Source organism: Lissotriton vulgaris, chromosome 4_1 (genome assembly GCF_964263255.1).
Source record: "Lissotriton vulgaris chromosome 4_1, aLisVul1.2, whole genome shotgun sequence".
Lineage (NCBI taxonomy): Eukaryota > Metazoa > Chordata > Amphibia > Caudata > Salamandridae > Lissotriton > Lissotriton vulgaris.
In genome coordinates, this window is record NC_141691.1 from 1,633,031,302 (window position 1) to 1,633,058,662 (window position 27,361).

Below are 27,361 nucleotides of genomic sequence, written 5' to 3' on the forward strand. Positions count from 1 at the left end.
CTGCGCCCGTCCGCGACAGGACGAGGCGACGGGGCAAGACGCTTACAACATGCCGCCTTTACGAGCGGATAATCTTATCAGGTATGAGGCCGCATTTCTGAAAACCTTAAATCAACAAACATCTCTATGTTATTCTGAGGATAGCAGACCTTGTTTTGTAGGACCGTTTTCATGCAAAAAATGTCATTACTCCTCTATGCCTTTCACTGAATCCTATAAACCCAGCAAGTCACCTCATGATTTGCACTGTATCCTAATTAATGCTCGCTCAATGCCCAAACATCAAATTGAGATCTGGGATTTAATACATTCTTTAACTCCAGATCTATGTTTCATCACTGAAACTTGGCTAAAGCCCCACACGGTATCTGCCATTGCATTGGGAGTACCTCTGGGATATAAACTTCATCACTCTGACCGTCCTGACAAAATAGGTGGCGGCATCGCCATAATTTACAAAGAGTCCCTCAAACTAGACATTCTGGACAAACAATGTTGCAAGGAGATGGAAACTATGGTTTTCAGAATCATTCTCCCAAACAGAAAAGCTAGTAAAGGCGTACTTATATACAGACCACCCCCTCCTTGTTCCAATTTTTCTACATCTCTCTTAGAGATGCTTGGCCCCTATATACGGGCCAATGAGGATTTTCTCCTTCTTGGAGATTTTAATATTCATACCGACCAACCTGACTCCATAGGCGTTAAAAGTCTGACTACCGACATGAACACCATCGGTCTGACATAAAAAAATCAGGATTCCACTCATGAAGGTGGACACTGCATTGACCTGATTTATACCAACTTTGACAATATACTGTGTCATAAACCCATCCAACTTAATTGGTCAGATCATTTCTTACTCCAATTCACAATTCTTCAAGCCAATGCAGGTCCCCATAAGAAACCCCTACCCCCCTCCATACGTAGACAGTGGCATAAAATTACACTGGACACGTTACAAAAGACGTGGGAAAAACCCGAGATTAGAGACACCGAAGACGTTGATCACAAGTTAATTATGTTCCAACAATCTCTTACAACAGCCATTGATAAAATTGCCCCCCTGAAAACATCCAAACAATTCCCTGCAGCTAAGCAGGAGAAATGGTATACCGAGGCTCTTAGGAAAGAGAAACAAGAATGCAGGAGGATAGAAAAAAGGTGGAGGAAATCACACTCTGAGGAGAACGAAAAGGCATACCGTACAGCGCAAAACAATTATTATAAACATATTAAAGCTGCTCGCAAAAACACTATTGCTCAACAACTGTTAGAAGCAGGCAATTCTCCTAAAGAATTGTATAGGATTCTGGAAACCTTTACTAAACCCATGGCCTGCACAAGTCCAGATGACTTCTCACAAAACCTTTGTGAAGAGGTCTCACTATACTTCGAAAACAAAATAGAGAAAATGTATGAAAAAATTCTGGCATCCCAACCAAATAGTGATATCATGAATACCTCCCCCTCTAATAACAATACCCACTTCACATTAACTACATTTCCTCCTGTCAATACCGAAGAGCTCCACACAACTATGACCCAAGTAAAATCTGGGTCACCGAATGACCTCATTCCTGTCAAAACCCTGACTTCTCTCCGTACCTTGCTAGCCCCTTACATTCAGGATGTAATAAATCAGTCTTTGAAAGAGGGAAAAGTACCAGCAGAGTGGAAAAATGCAGTGGTGAACCCCATCCGCAAGAATGCGGCACTCCCGTGGACAGAGCTCTCCAACCTCCGTCCCATCTCCCTTCTGCCTTATTACAGCAAGATGGCCGAGAAACATGTTAATGCTCACCTGTCTAGTTACATCGAGGCAGCGGGCGGCCTAGACCATTCGCAATCTGGTTTCAGGCCTAACCATAGCACCGAATCAGCTCTCCTCTCTGTGACAGATAACATCAGAATGTCACTTGACAGGGGGAGCTCAGTGATTCTGGTGCTATTGGATTTGTCCGCTGCCTTCGACACGGTGTCGCATGAAATTCTTCTCGACCGTCTGAAGGCAGTGGGAGTAAAAGGGACCGCCCTTGCATGGCTTGAAAGCTTTCTTGAAGACAGACAACAAGGGGTCAAACTAGGCTCTCATAAATCTGTCTGCAGGAAGCTTACCAAGGGTGTGCCATAGGGCTCATGCTTGAGCCCCACGTTATTTAACGTATATGTGGCCCCTTTGGCAGAGATTATAAGATCCTATGGGTTCTCTCCAATTTCCTACGCTGACGACACTCAGCTGCTGTTTCCCTTTCAGACCATCACTCCTGCTGTCATGAAATCCTTCCAAGACGGCATGAGAGCAGTGGCGGGTTGGATGGCTCAGAACTTCCTCCAGTGCAACGTGTCCAAAACGGAAGTCATGTTGTTCGGAGGGGCCACCCTGCTCTGGTCGCCTGATTGGTGGCCACTTGAGCTAGGACCTGTCCCAGCGCCCAAACTTACCATCAAAAATCTGGGAGTACGCCTAGACCAAGCTCTGATAATGAAAGACCACGTCAATCAGGTTACGGGAATATGTTTCCGTACAATTGGTCTTCTACGGCCTATCTTCCCCTTCCTACCCAACATCTATAGGAAGACGCTGATACAGGCACTAATCCTTGGACGAGTGGACTATTGTAATAGTCTACTCATTTCCGCCAACCAGGAACAACTACGCAGACTGCAGGTGGTGCAGAATACTGCGGCAAGACTCATCCTGAATGCCCCCCCCCGTACCCCTTCCCGCCCTCTTCTCTCCCATCTCCATTGGCTTCCAGTGCAACAGCGCATAAATTTCAAAATCTGCTGCATCATGCACAAGTGTATATATGGATCTGGCCCCAAATATCTAAGAGAAATTTTTCTTTTATATTCTCCTGGACGGGCTCTGCGCTCTAGCAACGCCATGCTGCTGCATGTTCCTAAAGTTTCCAGAGCAAGACAGGGGGGGCGTGCACCCTCCCATAAAGGCCCCTGGTTGTGGAATTCTCTTCCACTTCAGTTGAGACTTACGCCCAATCTTCTTTCCTTTAGAAAAAAATTAAAAACTCACCTGTTCTCACACGAATAATATGGCCATTTTCTTTGTCACCCACTTACTACAGTCTGCCCAAGTCATGCAAGCTACGCGCGGAGATACCCCTTCGGGGCTGATTCAGGCGCGATACAAGACTTTAAATAAATAATAAATAAATACGACGAACCGAAGACCTGCTGACCTTCAGAAGACGACTCAAGATCTGGCTCTTCGTCCAGTAGCAGCAGCACCCCCCTCCTTCACCCCCCCCCCCCCCTTCAGCGCCTTTAAACCCTCACAGGTAAGTAGTGCACTTTACAAATGATTTGATTGATTGATTGATTGATTGATTGATTAATAACTGCACACAATGAAGAGCCCTTCCTGTTATATAACAACCTAAATATTGGTAGATTAATCCCAATATTCCGTACAGCAGATAACTTAATAAAACTAAGCCATTGTCAAATCTGGATGATGGAGAGGACTTTCAAAATGTTTCCCTAACTATTCACTCAGGTATACACCAAACATGGTGAATATAAAAACAGAAATATCCCTTGCATGGATGCACTGCTTCCAAATAAACAAAACAGCATTTACTACAAGCTCTTAAACTATATAAAACAAATAACTACTACCCCCACAAAATATTCATAGACTTTGTGCAATCCATGAATTAAACCTTCTAAAACTATACCCCCACACAGCCATACAAGGTTGTTACTGTTACTTCAATCAAATTACATAGAGATATCTCCAAAAATCTGCTCTAAGTTTAGAATATTTCACAAATAGTCAACCTGACTTAAAAAAAGAAAAATGATAGCACTAGCCTATGTCCCTCTTATAGGGGTAGCTGACCACAAAAAGTTACTAATAGTAAGCCCTTTCGACCACCAAAATGAAGACAAATGCAGTCCCCTAATGGACTATTTTAAAGACGCTTGGGTTTGCAGACTGCATCTCTCTGGACACAAACACCAACCCAAATTCTAGATACCATGGTGCAATGTATATGACAGCACCTTGGCACAGGAAGCCAAAACAAACAACGCAGAGGAAGGATGGCACAGTGCCTTCCAATCCACAGTATACAGAACCCAAACTATATGATATAAATAGATAAATGCACTACAAAGAAATTGATGCTACCAACAAACTATGAATGGAACAATCTGTAAATCAAATTGCATCTAAAAGTAGCAAAGAAACCAAAAGAATGTACAACATACCACAACTTAAAGTCAAACGTTTCATACACTACAAAGGAATACATTACTTAGCAATAATAGTCAAAAGCATATTATAAAATAAATACATATTACAAAACTCCTGAAAAGCTGTAAATTAGTTTTAACTAACATAACAAATCATATATAATACTAAACATAATATTTTATTACATCAGTCAAATCATTGAATAAAACTCCAGTCTTAAAAAAGACAGATGTATTAAAATAATAATTACATTGATTATATTAAAAATCAAAACTTCACCAACCAAAAATCTTGAAGAACAAACTCAAAAATCTGTTGCTTGAAACAATTTCAAAACGTAAAATACACTTTTCTGCATAATCACGTAATAGTTACACAAACCCCGCCCAAAACAAATAAACTAAAGATGACTTACTGTTATGTAGCTGCAAATCATCTTCTGTATCCATGTAGTCAAAGAGTATAATCCAACTAAAACAGGAAAAATATTTTCAAAAAAAACCCCCAAAATTGTAAAAATAAAACCAATCCAATAGAAATCCCTCAAAGCAATCCAAAGTATTTAGGAACCATATAAAACCAGAAAAAGTGTTTGAAAGAGAAACTCCCCATGAAACTCTAAAAAAAGGATATCCAAGTAAAATTAATGGTTTATTATAAATCAAAAGAGATTTCCTCAAAAAAAAGGTAGATCCAAATACTCAGAGGACATGGGCGTAGAGAAAAACCTGCAAAGTCAAACAGAAAACCCATCTGAAAAAATACTTTACATTCCCAAAAGTACATGTATATTATACATAGGGACTAGTTATGAGTTTGGCTGTCCATTGATGCTCTCTGCACTGCAGTTAAAAGGCTTGCATATGAACCTTTGAACGTACCACCACAGGACTGCCATGCCATAAAGGGACTCCAGTCTGGCTGGTGGGTGGCGGTCATGTTTGGCAATCTTGGAGCAGGGTGCTTGCATGGCAGCCTGCTCCACGTCTACCAAAATCATAATCAGGCTCCTAATCATAATGAAACAAGCAACATAACACAATATGATACCACCAATTGATACATTCCTAAAACAGAATATGAAAACCCAAACCTATACATTAGTGAGAAACACTGCAATTAACACAACAAGGCCCTCATTACGATGTCGGGCGGAAAGCATCTGACCACTGGTTGGAATCTTTCCACCCGACATGGTAGTTTTAAATTTCGACCACCACATTAGGATGACGGTGGTCGGAGTTTAAACTGATGGGGGAATCCAACGCAGTTCTGGCTGGCTCAAGCAGCCCGCTGGTCAGTCGAAAAGGCACCTTGGAGCTGTTTAGGATGGTGGGGAGACTGCCACCGACAGGCTGTCGGTGACAGTCTCCCTTCCATTCTTTCTTAGCAGCTTTTCTGCCCGCCAGATGTTGGCAGGCAGTGTGCAGGTGGGAGGAAAGCCAGACCGCCATGCATCTGTTGGGCCCCTTGAGCCCGCCGGTGTAGTGGAGGGACTCCCATTCCCTAAAATGGTGGTGGTGCCTAAGGATTAGGATTAGGATTAGGATGCTCCCTCCCTGCCAGCCTTTCCATGCCAGTTCACACGCAATGAAAAGACTGGCGGGGATGGACATTGTGGGCCCATAGCAGGCCCCCCTTCAACCCTGGCCCTTTTCTTTGGGTGTGAGGGGGCAAAATGCTGCCCCCTACATACCCCTGTACAACGTGTCAGGCACGGCATAGTGCCTATCACATAGTACATGGATATGAAAGACATCCCTTTTTAACATTGCAGTGTGTGCTTCACACTTGATGTAGATAGGTTAGTCTTCCTCTTCCTGATTTATTGCTATACCCTCATTGTTCTTAAATGGTCTTTACTATCTTTTAATTTACTTGTTTTATGTCTTGTTTCTGTCCCTAATGGATTGACGCTTTATTATATTAGCGTTTAGTTGTATCAGTCATAATGTGGGCTTTCCTGTTTACTTTTAGCTCTGAGGAAGTCGGTAGATAATTCCACAAAGACGAAACACGTGTTGGCTAAAGTTGTTTTTCTGATGGCAATATTGGCTTTGACCTAACAGAGCTTGGAATAAAAAAGATCAAAGAAGATTTTTATGGAAATATTGTGTGGACTCATTATTTCATTTCAGACTTTTTGCCTAGGATATTGACTCGTAATGCTATGTAAAAATATATGTGTAATAAACTTTGAAAAAATAAATTGAAAAATGTGTTTCATATCTTTATTATATGAAAACATGTAAAAAATAATGTTATTTATTATAACTATACCAATAACTACTTTTTAAAATATCTATCCAACCACCAACAATACTGATTAAATGATATAAACTACTCCTATTACATAGAAAAACAATTTCTAAAAATGTTTATAGCTAAAATGATTATTTATTTATTTATTTATATCATTTATAAAGTGCACTGTTACCAACCGGTGTCCTGGCTCTGTAGTGATAGCTCCCATGGATTCAGGCCTCCTGCCTAGTGAGTGAACAGCCACATTTTAAGACTTTTCAGAAAGCCAACAGGTCCGAGCTCTGTCTCAATGCCATAGGTAAGGCATTCCAGGCGTTGGTCATCCCTCTTAAAAAACTTCTGCCCCCCCAGCATGCCTTCCTAATACGAGATGTCCTAATCAGCCCCATACTGGCAGACCTGAGCTGTCTACCAGGCTTGTACCATTGGAAATGCTGCTGAAGAAGCGATAGGCCAAATCCATGGACCACCTTGAAGACTATGCACATCGATTTGAACATTATCCGTTTGCGCACTAGGAGCCAGTGTAACTTCTCCAGCTCCCGGAACACGGACGCAAACTAAGGTAGGCCCAAAGTAAGACGGGCTGCAGCATTTTGCAGAACCTGCAATTTGTTGAGCATTCCTTGTTGGGCCTCTAGGAATAAACTATTACAATAGTCAAGGCGGGAGAGCACAAGTGCCGTCACCACCATTTTCTTGCAACCATCTGGTAGGAAGGGGAGGATCTTCCTAATGATTTTCAGAGACCAGTGGATGGAGGAAGCAAGCGCATTTACTTGGGATTTAAAGGAAAGTTGGTTATCAATCCAGACGCCCAAGTTCTTAGCCTTCGTTACAGGAACGGGGGGGGGGTTCCCATCTCTTCTGGCCACCACTTGGGGCTCCAAAAGTTGACGGAGCCGAAGAGTAAAACCTCAGTTTTGGAGGAGTTCAATTTTAGGCAATTTCTAGCCATCCAAGTGCTGACAGCTGTCATACATTCCTGAAACTTTGCGGCTACACCATCTTCTCTCCCCGGGAGCAGTGATACAACGATCTGGGTATCATCTGCATAAGATGTTAGTTTAAACCCGTATGACCGGATAACTGGGGCGAGCGAAGAGACATATACATTGAACAGGGTAGGGCTCAAAGAGGATCCCTAGGTAACCCCCCCCCCCCCCCCCGGGGAGTTCGAAAGGTCTTGATTCAAACTCTCCCAGGGCCAGCATCTGAACCCTGTTCATGAGAAAGGCTTTGAAGATGCTTAGGGCCCTCCCCTGAATCCTGCAGTCCTCTAAACGGTCCATCAAAATACTGTGGTGGACCATGTCGAAGGCCGCGGACAAATCGAGGAGGACCAGTGCTGCTATGCCCCTTGCATCCATCACCTTCCTGATCTCCTCAGTTGATTTAATCAGGGCGGACTCGGTACTGTGACCTTCCCTAAACCCGTGTTGTGCTTTGCCAAGCCCTGCGTAGATCCCTGAATTGCACATAGCTGAGAGTTCATGGCCTTCTCTATGAGCTTGGCTGGCAGCGGTAGTCTGGCAATGGGCCGATAACTATTAGGATCGGCGCTGTCCACTGTGGGTTTCTTTAACAAAAGGGCAATTGAGGCCCGTTTCCAGCATGTTGGAAAATCCCCTGCTTCGAACGTCTGGTTGAAGAGATTGGCAAGGGTGCCCGCTATTGGGGCTGCCGCCAGCTTCGCCACTGACGCCGGGCAGGGGTCATGGGGAGAGCCCGATTTTGTGGCATACAGCTGTTTTTTTTATTTCTTCAGAGCTCACCGTGCCAAACACTGGAAGTTTTGCCTCCTGTGAGTTGGCTGCCCGTTTTCTACGAGTGCCATCTAATAGACTCTGCCTGACCTGGGGCTCAAGTGCGGTAAAAATATATTCCACCTTACTTGAGAAGAACTTGGCTAAGTTCTCGCAGAGTTCCTCACTGGGTGGAATGATCACTGACTTGGGAATGGCCAGGCTAGAGACCGTATTGAAGAGTTCCTTGGATGAGTTCCTAGCCCCCTCAATGCGGTCAGTGAAGTATGTACATTTGGCCTTCCATATAATGTCTTTATAAACCATCTGGCTGGATTTGAGTTTTTGTCTATCGATCTCATAGTAGTTTTTACGCTAGATCTGTTCAAGTTTCTTGCATACCAGCTTGGATTCCCTGAGCTCGTCAGAGAACCAGGGAGCTTAAGGAGCGGCGCGGGTGGGGCGACAGTTTTTAGGCGGGGCTAGTGTGGTACACCCCAATCAATCCAGTTGTTATATGCGGCCGCTGCTTTGTTCACGTCTGCCGGCAAAGTGATCATTACATTCAATAATCACACCCCAACGTCACCTGAATCATTGGACACTGATGGGTTGACATTTACTACTCCTACTCTGATCCAAACTAATTTGGGGAAAGTGATAGATACTAAAGAGGGGACATTTACTACTCACTAATCCATTCTAAACCAATTTGGGGAAATTGTTGGACACCAAAGGGGCGACATTTACTGCTTGCAACTCCAAACTAAACCAATTTGGGGAATTTTTTGGACATTGAAAGGGTGACATTTAGTGTTTTCACTCCAATCTAAACCAATTTTGTGAAGATGTTGGACATTAAAGGGGTCACATTCACTATTTTCACTCCGATCTTTACCAATTCGTTAAAGGTGGTGACATTGACTATTTCCACTCCAGTGTAAACCAATTTGGGGAAAAAAAGACATTGAAGGGGTGATATCTACTATAGGGGTGGGCAAAATCTGTGTTGTCGTGCTACGCAAAGATCCGCGAAACGGTACAAAATCTCGGCAAGCACCAAACGTTCAGCGAACAAGTAGAAGGGCTTGTTCCGCCTGGTCGCGATGATTTTTTCTTGTTTGCGAACGCGGTGAGTGTGCTCGGGGAGAAATATCTCACAAGCACGCATTTTTAAAGCGCGAACAAGCAAAAAATTCCGGGAAGGTGAGGATTGTGAATTTTTTTGCCAATTCCGCATTGTACGCGGAACGCAAATTTACCCAAAGTCTGCAAATTTCGCGAGCGGAACGAAATTTACCGCCCAGGCCTAATCTACTATTCCCACTTCAATCTAAACCAAGTTGGAGAAATAAATGGACACTAGCAGGGTGACATTTACTATTCCCTCTCCAATCTAAAGCAATGTTAGGAAGGTGTTGGACACTAAAGGGGTATCCTTCACTATTTTGACTCCAATTTAAACTAATTTAGGAACGGTGATAGACACTAAAATGGGTGACACTAACATTTAATATTCCAACTAAATCTATTCCAATTTGGGATGATGGTAAATACTAAATGGATGGCAGTTACTATTCACATTCCAATGTAAACCAATTTGGAGAAGGTGTTGGACACTTGTGACATTTATGCAAACTGCTGGACACAAACATTTTTTATATACAGAATCAATACTCCATACTCAAATGTAATTTTTGATCTGCACAATAAAATGAAAATTTCTTAAAACCCCAACACAAACTAAAAATAATATATTTATAATTAAACATTAACATAGAAAATAAAGTGTTTCACTATTAATAATTTACATATGCTATTATTATTTACTGCTATGCTAAACATAAAATAAAAAACACCCTCCAAATATGACAATCATAAAAAAACATATGAAGCCAAATATAAAAATGTTGTTTTATAATAAAAATCATACAGTGTAGAAAATATATTCCAAACAAATTTGTTAAAATACTGTTTTCATAAATATAGTTGTAATCTAGAAATGTACACTATAATATGAATGTATCCATCATGAATAATGTATATTTTTTCTATTTTCATAATCTAATTAGACAACATTTCCAATTTGTTTAAACAATTTATTTACAATAACATTTTAATTGTCAATATTTAAAAAAGAAAGAATTACAAATAAATTAAAAAGAAATATAAAAATTGAATAGAATATTATACATAGCATCTTTATAACAAATATTTTATAAAAATCATACATTATTACATTTACTTTTGCTATATTTTACCAATTTTTCTATTATTTAAATACATCTTTTTTTATTAGCAGAATAAAAATATTGTTTCAGATATTTATATATATGTGTTTTCTTTCTCCGAGGTATCGGAATGTCGCAGTCCCGCCTCATCAACCAGGGCGAGCACACAGCCATCGCTAGCAGCGACTTGTGACTTCACTTGGCAGCAGCTTGATTGCAATGTTGCTGCATGGTACGCTCTCATCCTGCTGATCGAGGGAGAGCGTGTGGGGACCCGAGGAAGACTCTTTGCCATACTTCAGGCTGCATCAAGGATCCCATTGCTTGGTATTACAGCGCTCATCAAACAAAGGTACTTACCAACACTGCATCATGGTAGCTGTAGTTTCCATTTCCCAACTACAGCTGCGCTGAATTTGATTGAGTCAGCTGACTTCCCATTTAGGGGAGGACCGGAACACTTCAAGGGGGATGTGGTGTATTCCTCATTTTGTGAAGGGCGTCTGACGAAGGCACACTACGCCGAAATGCATTATGCCCAGCAAAATCTACATTAAAGAATCTTCTGAAGCCCCATGGTGTCCTCTGACCTCTTTCTACTTCGAGGGGTCGCGTTTGTTACTTATCTCCGCGGCAGCTGGCAAGCCGCGTTCAGAGGACCCGCTCTACAAGAGGACTGTGTACTTGCCGGATCCAGTGGCAACACTGTGTTTTCTTTCTCCGAGGTATCGGAATGTCGCAGTCCCGCCTCATCAACCAGGGCGAGCACACGGCCAGCGCTAGCAGCGACTTGTGACTTCACTCGGCAGCAGCTTGATTGCAATGCTGCTGCATGGTACGCTCTCATCCTGCTGATCAAGGGAGAGCGTGTGGGTACTCGAGGAAGACTCTTTGCCATACTTCAGGCTGCATCAAGGATCCCATTGCTTGGTATTACAGCGCTCATCAATCAAAGGTACTTACCGAACACTGCATCATGGTAGCTGTAGTTTCCATTTCCCAACTACAGCTGCGCTGAATTTGATTGAGTCAGCTGACTTCCCATTTAGGGGAGGACCGGAACACTTCAAGGGGGATGTGGTGTATTCCTCATTTTGTGAAGGGCGTCTGACGAAGGCACACTACGCCGAAATGCATTATGCCCAGCAAAATCTACATTAAAGAATCTTCTGAAGCCCCATGGTGTCCTCTGACCTCTTTCTACTTCGAGGGGTTGCGTTTGTTACTTATCTCCGCGGCAGCTGGCAAGCCGCGTTCAGAGGACCCGCTCTACAAGAGGACTGTGTACTTGCCGGATCCAGTGGCAACACTGTGTTTTCTTTCTCCGAGGTATCGGAATGTCGCAGTCCCGCCTCATCAACCAGGGCGAGCACACGGCCATCGCTAGCAGCGACTTGTGACTTCACTCGGCAGCAGCTTGATTGCAATGCTGCTGCATGGTACGCTCTCATCCTGCTGATCGAGGGAGAGCGTGTGGGGACCCGAGGAAGACTCTTTGCCATACTTCAGGCTGCATCAAGGATCCCATTGCTTGGTATTACAGTGCTCATCAAACAAAGGTACTTACCGAACACTGCATCATGGTAGCTGCAGTTTCCATTTCCCAACTACAGCTGCGCTGAATTTGATTGAGTCAGCTGACTTCCCATTTAGGGGAGGACCGGAACACTTCAAGGGCGATGTGGTGTATTCCTCATTTTGTGAAGGGCGTCTGACGAAGGCACACTACGCCGAAATGCATTATGCCCAGCAAAATCTACATTAAAGAATCCTCTGAAGCCCCATGGTGTCCTCTGACCTCTTTCTACTTCGAGGGGTCGCGTTTGTTACTTATCTCCGCGGCAGCTGGCAAGCCGCGTTCAGAGGACCCGCTCTACAAGAGGACTGTGTACTTGCCGGATCCAGTGGCAACACTGTGTTTTCTTTCTCCGAGGTATCGGAATGTCGCAGTCCCGCCTCATCAACCAGGGCGAGCACACGGCCATCGCTAGCAGCGACTTGTGACTTCACTCGGCAGCAGCTTGATTGCAATGCTGCTGCATGGTACGCTCTCATCCTGCTGATCGAGGGAGAGCATGTGGGGACCCGAGGAAGACTCTTTGCCATACTTCAGGCTGCATCAAGGATCCCATTGCTTGGTATTACAGCGCTCATCAAACAAAGGTACTTACCGAACACTGCGTCATGGTAGTTGTAGTTTCCATTTCCCAACTACAGCTGCGCTGAATTTGATTGAGTCAGCTGACTTCCCATTTAGGGGAGGACCGGAACACTTCAAGGGGGATGTGATGTATTCCTCATTTTGTGAAGGGCGTCTGACGAAGGCACACTACGCCGAAATGCATTATGCCCATCAAAATCTACATTAAAGAATCTTCTGAAGCCCCATGGTGTCCTCTGACCTCTTTCTACTTCGAGGGGTCGCGTTTGTTATATATATATATATATATATATAAATATATATATATGTATGTATATGTGGTATATATATATATATATATATATCAAAACAAAGCAAGACGGCTCCTGCCGGGATACTGGGACCCGTAGAGGGGTGGTGTACACTCCGGCGGAGCGTGCCGGTTTTAAATACAATCCTTGAAAACAAATTAAAGTACGCTCTCAGGAACGGAGTCAGGAATCACAGGATCAGAAACACACGTGTGGAAATAAACCTGTGTTTCTGATCCTGTGATTCCTGACTCCGTTCCTGAGAGCGTACTTTAATTTGTTTTCAAGGATTATATATATATATATATATATATATATATATATATACATACCACAGAGTTTGCCTGCTTAGTAGGAGGACGCTTCACCACAGGTAAGTTTCATCCCATCTGTTTATTGCTGGATATAGTAGCGCAACTGCATCCCAGTCCACTTTACAATTGCAGCCAGTCCCAACGCGTTTCGTATTTTCACTTCATCAGGGGAGGGGCTTAGGCATTGAAGGCAGCAGCAGGACTCGTTTGGCGGCACAGTTTATAAGTTCCAAGTACTCCACCTCCGTGGGCGTGGCCCTAACGAGGGCCTGCTGGTACTTGTAGTACCCTCCGTCATCCTCCAGTGAGTAGCCTGGTGTCTCCTTCACAAATTACACTCCGTATCATCCAAGTGGATTCTGGCACCAAGAGACAGTTCACTGCCACCGCTGAATCACTGCAATAAACGGTACCTATGCCATGTGCAAATCTGTAATTAACAGGTTTGCTGGAACGCTGAAACAACGTCTGGTCGTCCTCCGCGGCTCAGGCCAGCCGCCACAAATACCACAGAGTTTGCCTGCTTAGTAGGAGGACGCTTCACCACAGGTAAGTTTCATCCCATCTGTTTATTGCTGGATATAGTAGCGCAACTGCATCCCAGTCCACTTTACAATTGCAGCCAGTCCCAACGCGTTTCGTATTTTCACTTCATCAGGGGAGGGGCTTAGGCATTGAAGGCAGCAGCAGGGCACGTTTGGCGGCACAGTTTATAAGTTCCAAGTACTCCGCCTCCGTGGGCGTGGCCCTAACGAGGGCCTGCTGGTACTTGTACCCTCCGTCATCCTCCAGTGAGTAGCCTGGTGTCTCCTTCACAAATTACACTCCGTATCATCCAAGTGGATTCTGGCACCAAGAGACAGTTCACTGCCACCGCTGAATCACTGCAATAAACGGTACCTATGCCATGTGCAAATCTGTAATTAACAGGTTTGCTGGAATGCTGAAACAACGTCGGGTCGTCCTCCGCGGCTCAGGCCAGCCGCCACAAATACCACAGAGTTTGCCTGCTTAGTAGGAGGACGCTTCACCACAGGTAAGTTTCATCCCATCTGTTTATTGCTGGATATAGTAGCGCAACTGCATCCCAGTCCACTTTACAATTGCAGCCAGTCCCAACGCGTTTCGTATTTTCACTTCATCAGGGGAGGGGCTTAGGCATTGAAGGCAGCAGCAGGACACGTTTGGCGGCACAGTTTATAAGTTCCAAGTACTCCGCCTCCGTGGGCGTGGCCCTAACGAGGGCCTGCTGGTACTTTTAGTACCCTCAGTCATCCTCCAGTGAGTAGCCTGGTGTCTCCTTCACAAATTACACTCCGTATCATCCAAGTGGATTCTGGCACCAAGAGACAGTTCACTGCCATCGCTGAATCACTGCAATAAACGATATTAGTGGCATCGTCCCTGTCATCATGTATAGACATGGAAGAAATAACATGGCCCGTGTCACCTGTAAAGTGTACAAACTGGATGAAAAGTGTCTGGTAGACCGCACGTGCAAGCTAAGTCGCTGACCATAAATAATATTACAGTTTTAGCAGCGAGGTCAGCGAGCCTTTCAAAATTTCCTTGTACATAGTGTAAATGTCTAATATGAATAATTATGTCTATATTCCATGTATGGCGGTATTGAAAAGGCTTGGTATCCTAATAAGCTTGACTATATTGATGATGATGATGATGATGAGATAAACTTATATCGCGCAACTTAGCCCATCGGGCGTCAAGGCGCCTAACCAAAATATAATCAGAAAAACATAATCCTAGGTCCGAGAGCATGTCTATGGGTAGGCCTCGATGAAGAGCCATGTCTTTAGGGATTTCTTAAAAAGCACCATGGAAGATTGTGCTTTTAGCTGCTCGGAGGGGAGGGCATTCCACAGTTTAGGGGCCACAGAGGAAAAGGCCCTTGCACCCCATCTGGCTCTGTTTGTCCGAGGGACGGATAGAAGGTTCTTGCCAGCAGAGCGTAAGTTTCTACTGGGGGTGTAAGGGACCAGGAGGGAGCTTATAGCTTCAGCACAACCACCAGACAGAGCGCTGAAAACCAGGCACATGATTTTAAAAGAGATCCTGGCCTGGATCGGGAGCCAATGCAGACTCTTCCTGGCGAGAGTGGCTGAGGAGATGTTAGGAACATCCAGGACAAATCTAGCAGCCGCGTTCTGGATGGTTTGAAGGTGTCGGATAAGTCCTTCATTGATGTCTGCATAAAGCGCGTTGCAGTAAACCAACCGTGATGTAACTAAAGCAACCACAGTCTGTTTGCGGGCTTGGGGGGAGAGTTAATGGGAGATTTTTTTAAGAATCTTATTGACTCCCCAGCAGGTGGACACAGTTCTATTGACCTGCTGTGTCATGGTAAGCGAGGTGTCGATAATCACACCCAGATTTTGGGCGGATTTCGAAGGCAGAGGACAGGCTCCAAGAGAAGGAGGCTACCAATCGCTTGACCATGTGTCTTGATCCTTACCAAAGATCAAGACCTCGGTTTTCTCACCGTTCAGCTTCAGAGAGTTTAAGATCATCCACTCAGAGACTGCTTGGATGCAGTTCCTGAATCTGATCACGGAGGTACTCACCGAGTGGGAGAAGGACACCATGATCTGGGTGTTATCGGCGTATGACACCACCTCCATCCCATGCGATCTTACTAGCCTGGCAAGTGGGGCCACATAGATATTGAAAAGGGTCGGACTCAAGGCCGACCCCTGTGGGACCCCACATTGCACAGGTGTAGCAGGAGAGAGGTACTCTAGCCTGACCCTCTGCTCTCTCTGATTAAGGAAGGAGGTCAATGTTAGTCCCTCCACCCCTATCTCCCTCAGACGAGCTGTTAAAGTAGAGGGAGATAGGGTATCAAAAGCTGCCGTCAGATCGAGCAAGGACCAGAAAAGTAGTCTGGCCTCGGTCGACCTTTGATTAGATGTTGTCTACCACTGCTGTAAGGGCCGACTCGGTGCTGTGAAATTTCCGGAACCCATGCTGAGATTGATCCAGGAACCACATGCATCAAGAAAGGTAGTCAAATGCTGATTAAGATGGAATTCAAACATTTAAGCTGGGGCAGGCAGCAGAGATATAGGTCGAAAGTTTTTGAGGGTTTCCGGATCCAGAGTCGGCTTTTTAAGTAGAGGCTTGCCTATAGCTTTTTTCCATGCTGCTGGAAACAGGCCCTCATTTATGGCACAATTCATCACCTCAAGAAGAGGGGGGAGGAATGTTTCCCTGCACTCTTTCAGGACCCTTAAAGGGCAAGGGTCCAGAGGAGATCCTGATTTAGTTCTATTCAAAATTGAGTCAAGATGATCGAGAGTGAGGAGAGGGAAGTTGGTAACACTCTTGGAGGGATCCTTTGCCCAGCACTCTAAAGCAGGCTGAGCCGGAACAGGATGGGAGCACATTAGATCTCTCTGAGCTTCAAGAGTGGAATAAATATCGGCAATTATAGTGTGGAAAAACTGCGAGAGCTTGTCACACAGCTCTTGGGAACCTATGATGGGATTGGGAGTTTGTAGAGATCACAAAGAATCAACGATCTTAAAACGTTCCCTAGAAGAAGTAAGGGACGTAGATAGCCTGGAGAAATAGGCCTGTTTTTCTTTAATGACCCTAGCCTTATAGTCTCCAAGCAAAGACTTATGTTTTTCTCTGTCTGTGGGATCCCAGGTTTTTCGCCATAGTCTCTCCTTTTTCCTGCAACTCTGCCTTAAGAGCCTGAGAGGCTCTGTAAACCAGGGGGCTGAAGGTTTCCGCCTAGCTGAATAGCAAAGAAAGGCAGGGGCTAAAAGATCTACTGCTCTGGAGATAGAGTTGGAGAGTACCAGTGCAGCATCACTGGCATCCTTCACAGAAGAGATAGTGACTTGTGCCATGAGGGGGGCAAGAGAGTCATTCGTGATTCCCCTAAAATTCCGCCTAAGTTCTTTGTTGGTGGGGCTGAGGGGCGGTGGAAAAGAGAGGGAAGATTTAAGTTCCAGGGGGACTGCAAAATGGTCTGACCCGACCAGGGGAATGGGAGGACCCGTGGAGCGTCTAGGGTCATTGGAAAACACCCCGTCCAGAATATGACCAGCCCGATGGGTGGGACTAATTACCAGCTGGCGCAAGCCACATGCATCTAGGGGGTCCACCAAGGCAGGAGTATCATTAGAGCCAAGGTCATCTAGATGGAAATTTAGGTCCCCCATAACTGTAAGGTGGGGTTTGCCAAAGTAGGGTTCTAGGATTTTGAGGAAATTATGACTAAAGCTGGATCTAGGGCCAGGAGGTCTATAAATGAGAAGACCAGTAAAGGATACTGAGGGAGAAGAGGATGTGAAAAAATAAACAGCCTGGAAAAGGTCTGAAGGAGCAGAGAGAGTTTTAATGCGGCATATGGATGAAGCCTTATATAAGATTGCCAAAATCTCCGCCCCTGAGACCCACTCTATCCAATCTGGCTAACGCATAGCCCTGGGGGATAGCGTTCAAAAGGTCAGGGCCAGAGGCTTCAGACGCCCAGGTTTCGGTCACAAAACCCATGAAGCGTCCCTGGCTGTAACGAAATCTTGGAACGCGATATTGTTTTTAATCAGTGATCTGGCATTGATGAGGTAGCCCCTTCCGTATGGGTGGTAGGCGTAGTAAAGGTTTTAGCCAAGGTCTGCTTTTTAGAGGGATCAGGAGGAAAGGGCTCTAAATGAGTAGTATAACAAAAACATAAAGGAGAGCAAAGAAGAGCCTCCGGGGTAAAACTATAGTGGCAGGGTAATAAGGTGGGCTTTAGTGCTACAATATCATTATAAGCATAGGACAAGGTTACCTGGCTAGCCACCAATGTAGCAATATCTTCTCTGCGCAGCCCGTCCTGCAGCCCGTCCTGAGGGCGGACGGGCGCAGACGGGCTTAACTTTGGCGCAACTTCGGCGCACGACCGCTGTGCGTGTCCGCTGTGCGCGGAGATATTCATCCCAGTTAAATGCATCCGGTCCCGAGTCTGGCGCCCCACCTGACCAGCACCGGCCAATGAGAACGGGACCAGCTCTCTGCCTACGTGCCCTCCACTCAAACGGGAGAACCTGCGGTGGAACGGGGCACAAGCAGTGAAGATAGCACACAGGAGAATAAGATACAGACAACAGTTTAAAAAGCGACTGAAATGTAAGTGATTTTAAAACACGGCAAAATTAAAAGACTGATTTCCCCAAGTTTCCCTAATAGCAGCAAGTACGATAGAATTAGCAGCAAGGCAGTCACAAAATAAAGTTAGCAGCCAGGCATAGTATTCATGCACTGGAACCTCGGATCAACCGGAAGAATTCTAAACATCCCTGTTAAATGCATCCGGTCCCGAGTCTGGCGCCCCACTTGACCAGCACTGGCCAATGAGAACGGGACCAGCTCTCTTTTGCCTCCCCTAGGGTTTTTGGGGACGGTGTCAACCACATAGAAGGATTGATCCTGCGCCTTACCACTATGGGATGTGTTGATTTGTCTGGCAACAGGGTAGGTAGGGTCATTATTAGCGATGACCCTAAGTTGTTGCAGAATGCGGACGTGTACTGGATGGATGGTACTACCCTCATACACTTTGCCACATGTGCAGTACATGACATAGACTGCAAAGTCAGATTTGCAGGTATAACTGCCTCTAGTCACACGTGGGGTCCGTCGGAAGGGCATTTGGCCCTCTCTGGTGTTGACGCTGTGTTTGCACGTCTTGCACTTAGTGCATTTGTGAAAGCCCTTTAGGGCTTTAAGCCATGTACAACTTTTAGCCATACTTGGCGCATTGCTGACTATTTCCTGTTGCACTGATTTGGCTCTCCCAAATGTGATTTGTGGAGTTTTGCTGCAGATGGGGCCTATGACTGGGTCATTACGTACAGTGTTCCAGTGCCTATGTATTATTCTGCGCACATTGGCATGGTATGCGTTAAAGCCTATAATTAATCTGGGCGTGCCAATTTTTATAGGCTGTTTCGTATTTTCAGCCTTCTTAAAGAGAAGATCCCTCCTAAGTATGTTTGCTGTTTTGTTTTTTGCTTTCGTGAGTGTATCTGAGCTATAACCTCTGCATTCTAGTCCATCGCAGAATTCACTGGTCGATTGTTCTGGGCCTTTGGTGGTGCTGCAGTTGCGTTTCATACATAAACATTCAGTGTAGGGTATGCTTTCTTTCAATGTGGTTGGATGAAAACTGCGCGTATGAAGATATTGCGTTACCTGCTGTGGGTTTTCTAAAAGTTCTTGACTGCAGTTTAACATTTTCTACATAGATTTCTAGTTTGAGAAAGTGCATGTGCTTGTCGCTGGTGTTGCATGTGAACGTGAGATTAAGAGAGTTGTTATTGATTTCTTCAGAGAAGATTTTAGCACTTTCTACAGAAACTTTCCACAGGATAAAAATGTTGTCTATGTACCTAACATATAATACCACATTTTCCGCAAATATATCACCTTGTGTTTTCCTGAGTACTTGCTCCTCCCACCAGTCCATATGCAAATTAGCATAGCTGGGGGCGAAGAACGTATCCATAGCTGTGCCCTGAAGTTGTTTGTAGGTTAATTTATCAAATATGAACACATTGTTATCCAAACACACACATATACATATATTACCTACTGGCGGTCGCCAGTAGGTAGTTAAAGTTAGGACCTAGTTTCCAAAGGAAATCCACAACATTCTATTTGGAATAACTTTGGCGCCGGTAGACAAATCTTCGTGAATGTCTCCAAGAAAATGGCCTGCTCAGTTACGCTCATTCCCTGAAAGTTTGGGGGTGACTCGTCAAGTGGGGGCCGAGAAAAAAGGGGGGTCCCAAAACATGTTTTCCCCATGCAATTTTCCTTAAGGACTTTTAGCCAGGGCTACAGCCCGAACGGCTGAATGGAATTACATGAAATTTGGGAGAGAGGTAGAGTTTGGTTCGCAGATTGTGCTTTTTGTTAAATGGTGTAAATCCGTGCAGTAGTTTTTGAGAAAATTGCAAGTAAAATCATAGCGATATCTAGAGACGGGGTGCAGCACGCGTTGGAAATTCGTTCAATTACGAGCTCGAGCTGCATGCTGATTGGCTGTTAACTGTCTGTCAACGCTCGAAACCAGGAAGCGTTGGCGGCCATCTTCTGCCTCGGTAGAACCGAGTAACAAGAAAACAGTAAAGAAAGTTGAGAAATAAGGGAAGGGGGTAGGCTAGAAACATTCTGACCCTCTAGACTTGCTCAGGGGGTCGTACATGGATGTGTAGGCTGTTTTATTTATTTATTTTTGAATTACACGAAATTAATCAGAGAAGTAGAGTTCAGCTCGCAGATTGTGCTTTTTGTTAAATGGTGTAAATACGTTCAGTAGTTTCTGAGAAAATTGCAAGTAAAATCATAGCGATATCTAGAGACGGGGTGCAGCACGCGTATGGAAATTCGTTCAATTACGAGCGCGAGCTGCATGCTGATTGGCTGCTAACTGTCTGTCAACGCTCGAAACCAGGAAGTGTTGGCAGCCATCTTCTGCCTCAGTAGAACCGAGTAATAAGAAAACAGTAAAGAAAGTTGAGAAATAAGGGAAGGGGGTAGGCTACATACATTTTGATCCTTTACGCTTGCTCAGGGGGTTGTACATGGATGTTTAGGCTCTTTATTTCTTTAAAAAAAAATCACAGAGTACGCGTACGGAAATACATAGAATTACGAGCAGGAGCTGCATACTGATTGGTTGGGAACTGTCTGTGAACACTTGATACCAGGAAGTGTTGGCAGACTTCTTTTTCGTAGCTAGAAGCAAGTCACAAGAAAACAGTAAAACAAAGTTGCGAGGTAAGGGAAGTGGGCAGGCAAGAAACATTCTGACCCTCTCGGCTTGCTCAGGGGGTCGTACATGGATGTTTAGGCTCTTTTATTTATTTATTTTGTTAAAGAAAAATTGTGGTGTACGCGTACCGAAATCTGTGGAATTATGAGCACGAGCTGCATGCTGATTGGCTGTCAACTGTCTGTCAGCACTCTAAACCAGGAAGTGTTGGCAGCATCGTTTATTTTGATGTATGCAGGGGGTCACGGGTCTCCTACATTCTTCGGGGACCGCCACCTTCCTGGTGGAGTAATATTTAAAATAGGGGGTCTGTGAAGGCATGGATTTCCCAGCTCCGGGGACTTCCACTTCTCTGGACTTTTAAATGTTGGGAAGGGGATGAGCGGCCTCCTTACTGGAACCCTTGATGGCCCTGGGGACCATCATTTCCCATGGTCGGCTATTGCAGTGTCTCGGGGTGCCTGTTCCCCGGACACTGCTGTTTGCTATGGTAGGGTGGGAGCGCCGCGGCTCCCACTTTAGCACAGCAAACCGGTTTCCTATTTGAAAGAGAGAGCAAGTTAATCTGCTATGTCTTTCAAGTAGGAAAGCAGATTGCTTTTCATTAGAGAGAGCTGCATGTAAGTGTAAGCTGTTCTCTCTGATAAAGCAATGCCAGTTCTCGAAGGATGCGGGGAGCCGGCTGCGACCGTGGGGGCATTGGCGTTCTCTCCACGGTCCCCAATGTTATTTTTTGAAGTCCCGGGGGATGGGGTCCCTTTGCAGCTCATTAAACATTTGTTGATCTAACTTTTCCAGAATCTTTTTTTGTGTTGGGGAACAGAGTATTACTCCAGTGACTTTGTCATCCATGTATCTTTTTTACTTTTTATTTATTTGAATTCTGCTTTATTTACAGTATGTGTCTACTTTTCTTCACAATGAGTTCTACAACGTAGAGTCCGATGCAGTGTTCTTAGCTTTTTTGTTCTTTTGGTGACTTACCAGTTTGTTTTTAAAATTTGGTGATCTATTTGTGTTGCTTTCCTTTGTGTATCTTTTATGCAGCCTTTTTTTGTGTATGTTGTTTTGTATCTAAATTTTTATCCAGTGTTCTAAATATAGGAGTACATCTGTAGACATGTAGTTTACTCCTTTCCTTTGCCTCTCTCAACCCTAATTGAGAACGTAATGGGGTGAGTCAAACTAAGGCAGTGCTGTTGTTAAGTTTGCAAAACAGTAGGTAGTATAAATAAATAAATAAAGCACCTGACACAATGCAGAGTGACACTGTATTTATTGTATTAAATTTTTGAATATTTTGAAAATAATATACGCTCATGTACAAAATATTGGTTTAATTGTAAGGTATTTCATATAAATCATCAAATATGCTGATATTACAGTGAAGATAAAATTAAGTGTTTATGTGTTTGAACAAGGACCTACAACATAGGAAATTCAGTATGGAAAATTAACAAAATTTGAAAGACGGTTTCGAAATTAGTAACAGTGTCTTAGAAGACCTAAACATAATTTTTATAAGTTGGGAGAGTGAAGAGGAAGATATAAATGCTGTAGATATCAGGTGTGATTTTCTAAACAAAACTTTAGATGCTGATTTTGTGGAAGTATTAGATGAGATCGAGTTTGATCATATGAATTTGTGTAATCAAGAAATTGAAGTAAATCATCCCAAGCATAGTCAGCAGAGCTTAGCGTAAGGAACTATGTAGGAGTTTCTAAGTTCCTTAGCAAACATTTTAGTTGTCCATGACGACGGTACCAGTACTCATTACTACAACGCTGACATGCCATGAGATTAATGAGGTGAGATTCCAAAATATTATCTTTCTTCTGTACTTTATGCATAAATTTGTCTGCTGAAACATTTTGCAGATATACACGTGTTTTCAATACATTGTTTTGTGCATAAGAAGTCCAGACAAATCACTCTCAAACAAAAGATGGAACAAATATGGATTACATTGTTGAAATCTTGGATTTTCTGCATATAACATTGAAGTCTGGTATTCAGATGCAGGAATCTGCACAGGTCGGTCATCATATCGTCCTCTTTTCTGTGCGGGAAGGAACTGAGGGAAAGAACGATCTTCCAAGCTTTTTTCGCATACAGTATTGGGACTTCCCTTTGCTTCTTTCATTTGGAATAACTCAATAGTATTCTCCATCACTTCTTTAGAATGAAGTGGATGAATACTGTAATGTTCGTAGATTTCTTCAGTTATGGAAACATGCAGTTTTTCAATTTGTCCAGATGGGAAGTCAGTATCTTCTACTGTTATTGATTTTTTTCCTACATACACATTTTTGTGATATACATTTTTTTTATAGCAGATAGAACAGAATGTTGCCTTTTTCAATTTTCTAATATCTGCTAATTTTTGCCATATTTTCTTACTCTTAGTAGGAGCGCCATTGACAAGAATAACTAAATGTTCAAACTGTAAATTTGCTACACCAATTGTCTGTGTTTTAAGTATTTCAAGATTGTATTGAATTTGTTCTGTAGTGCTAGCACTCTTGGTGTCTAGTTGTGAACTGTACTGAGTGGAGAATTGATTGAAGGCACTTCTAAGCACACATAGTGAAGAGAAATTTACATTGAAAGATGAATTAAAGTTGTGAACTTTGCTGTGTGTAATGTGGATTGAAGGTACTAATTGATACAAATATTAACCAATGCTATTTTGTACAGTTAACAGAATCTGAGGACAGAGTACAATTGTATCTACGTTAAGAAAGCAAGGGTAGATCTAATGGTGTGCTTAATGTACAAGGAAAGCTGAATTGAAGTTGTGAATCCGGCTGTATGCAGTGTACATTTAATGGTGGACTGTATCATCTGTAATCACGATTGAAATTAAATGTAGAACATGTATGGAATGCATTGTCAAAATATGTATGTTTCAGGGACATAATAGTTCAAATTGTGACCTGTGGTGTTTGTAGTGTAGACTGTCATTCAGTGTTCTTTTGGATTTGTAAGACAAATTTTTTATTGTACTAAACCTATAACTTATATAAATCAAGTTCATGAAATGCAAGAATAATTGATAACCTTAGCCAACTAAGGTAGCAACTGTGCACATTTTTAACTGTGTTTGGGTGGGGTAGTAGCTACATCAAAAAGGTTCAATAAAGGGCAGTGAGTTTGAATCAGAATATGAAATTGAAGAATAGTTGATAACCACAGTGAAGAAAGGCATGAAGTAGGGTTGTGTATGTGTAGATGATATGTTGATTGAGTGGAAGATAAATAAGGTGAAAAATAAGAATTGCTGAAGATTTGCAAGCTATCCATTTCCTAGTAAGAGAAGTGGGTGTTTTAGTTTTCGAGTCCATTACACCGACGGGGTGTTGGATTCTGCAGTGGGAGCCTGAGAAATGGGTACCATATACAAGGAGGCAAGCTAGTGTAGAAAGTACACACACTGTGCGGTAGAAAGGACGTAAGTGTGCAAATTACCCACTGCTATTCATGGGTAGTAGTTAACAAGAAGGGTCACTGAAGGTCCTGTAGTTTGAATTTCAATTTCAAGAATAATAATTGATAACTCTAGTGTAGAAAGGCTGCAAATGTGGAAACTTCTACAACAAAAAGGTTTAATAAAGGGTCTTGACTTTGAATCAGAATATGAAATTGAATAATAATTGATAATCCCAGTCAAGAAAGGCAGCAAGTGTTCACTTTTAGTACAATAAATACATTAGTAGATAGTGCTCAAAGCTTTATTATTTTTCAATAATAAATGTATTCTATTAATATCTCATAATTTAAGAGACATTCCAATGCAACTTCATCAGATATGTCATTCATCTCAATTTCCTCGACAGCAGTTTCTGATTTAATTTGTACTAAAATGTAAACATAATTTAAAACTTTCATAAAATCTCCATCAAAGCTTTCGTCTTCAAAATCACAATTCATGTCTGCAGCACTAATTTCTCCTTCTTCACTCTCCTTGACCCACTTGTGGGACACCCCCGCACCGCACGGCCACCAGCTGCTGCGTGTGCCCCATCGCCTTGCCCTCTGCCTCGCTGCCGGCTGACGCCGCTGTCGTCTGTTTTGTTTTTGTTTTGTCAATCATTTGTGCTTGTTTAACCAATATTTTTTTCCTGTGTTAGCGTTTTTGTTTTCCATTTGTGCCTGTTATTTTTTGTCCGTTTCTGCCCGTATTTGCGTTCTCCTTCCTGTCTGCCCGCCTACCTCGCCGCCCTCCGCCTTCCCTCCCCGCTCCCCGCTTCCCGATCCCCACCGAGACCAGGAAGACCGTCACCCAGGCCCTCGTCACCAGCCGACTGGACTACGGCAACGCCCTCTACGCCGGTACCACCGCCAAGCTCCAGAAGAGACTCCAGCGGATCCAGAACGCCTCAGCCAGACTCATCCTCGACATCCCACGAACCAGCCACATCTCCGGACATCTGAGAGACCTTCACTGGCTCCCCGTCAACAAAAGAATCACCTTCCGCCTCCTCACCCACGCACACAAAGCCCTACACGACCAAGGCCCGAGCTACCTCAACAGCCGAGTCAACTTCTACGCTCCCAAACGCCACCTCTGATCAGCCAACCACGCCCTCGCCGCCGTCCCCCGCATCCGAAGAGCGACTACAGGAGGAAGGTCCTTCTCCTACCTGGCCGCCAAGACCTGGAATTCCCTCCCGACCGACCTGCGCCTGACCCAAGACCACCTCTCCTTCAGGAAGAAGTTGAAGACCTGGCTGTTCGAGCAGTAGCGCCCCCCCCCCAGCGCCTTGAGACCCTACGGGTATGTAGCGCGCTTTATAAGTGTCACTGATTGATTGATTGACCCCTGACCACGCCCCTTTTCCCCTTCTGTTCCCTCCCCGCTCCCGCCCCCCAGCTGCCCCGCCCACCCGCGCACTTCGCCTTATATGGCGACCGTGCGAACGCGCAGCAGTCACGCGCAGCGGGCGCGCCGATTGTGCGCCAAAGGCGCGCCAAAGGTAAGCCCGTCTGCGCCCGTCCGCGCCTGGACCAAGCCCAGTGCCAGGACCCCTGGACCTCAAAGACCCCGACCGACCCGCCGGACGTACTCAGCCGCCACCCTCAGCGCACTCAACACCGGCCGACGCCCAGAGTGCCACCAAGCCACACCACGACGCACCCACGGACCCTTCAGCTGCCACGCCTGCAAATTCACCTGCATCCGGACCTGCCTCGCACCAACACCCGCCAAGTCGAACACCAGCAGCACCCACCTCAAGTGCATCCTACTCAACACCCGCTCCGTCCACAGACACGCCATCGAACTCTGGAACGTCCTAAACACCACTGCCCCTGACGTTGCCTTCCTCACAGAGACCTGGATGAACGCCTCTTCAGCTCCCGACATCGCCATCGCTATCCCAGAGGGCTACAAGATCGTCCGGAGGGACCGCAACGCCAACCAGATGGGAGGAGGCATCGCCATCATCCACAGGAACACCATCCGTCTCACGACCAGCACCGACAACACCCTGACCACCGCCGAACACCTGCATTTCCAGATTCACACCGACCCGAACACCACCCTCAGAGGCACCCTGATCTACCGACCTCCAGGACCACGCACCCAATTCAGCGAGGACATCGCCGACTTCGTCAGCCCGCATGCCCTCCCCTCCGCCGACTACATCCTCCTGGGGGACCTCAACTTCCACCTGGAGAACAACAACGACCGCAACACCAGCACCCTGCTCGACAACCTCGCCAATCTTGGACTCAAGCAGCTGGTGTCCACCCCCACCCACCTCGCCGGACACACACTCGACGCAGTCTTCTCTTCCAGCACAGACATCGACTTCAGCCACGCCACAGAGCTTCAATGGACGGACCACAGCTGCGTCCACTTCACCTTCAAGAGGACGACGACCCACCACCACCAGCATCAGGCCGCCCGCAGAAGCTGGAACAAGATCACAGCAGACCAGCTTGCCGCTTCCCTGAGCCAGCACCCTCCCGCCAGCTCAGCGAACCCCAGCTAGGCCGCCGACAACCTCACGAAGTGGATCAGCAACTGCGCGGACGAACTCGCCCCGCTGAGGACCCCGCCCAGCAGATCCGGCAGCAAGAAAGCCCAGTGGTTCACCGACGAACTCAAGAGCTCCAAGAAGAACTGCAGAGCCCTCGAGAAAGTCTGGAGAAGGGAACCTACACCGGACAACAGGACCACCTTCAAGCTGGCCACCCGGAAGCACCACCAGCTGATCCGCGCCGCCAAGAAAACTGCTTTCAAGGACCGGCTGGACAACAACGCACACAACTGCAAGGAACTCTTCAACATCGTGAAAGAGCTATCCAACCCCAGCGCAGGAAACAACGACATCAC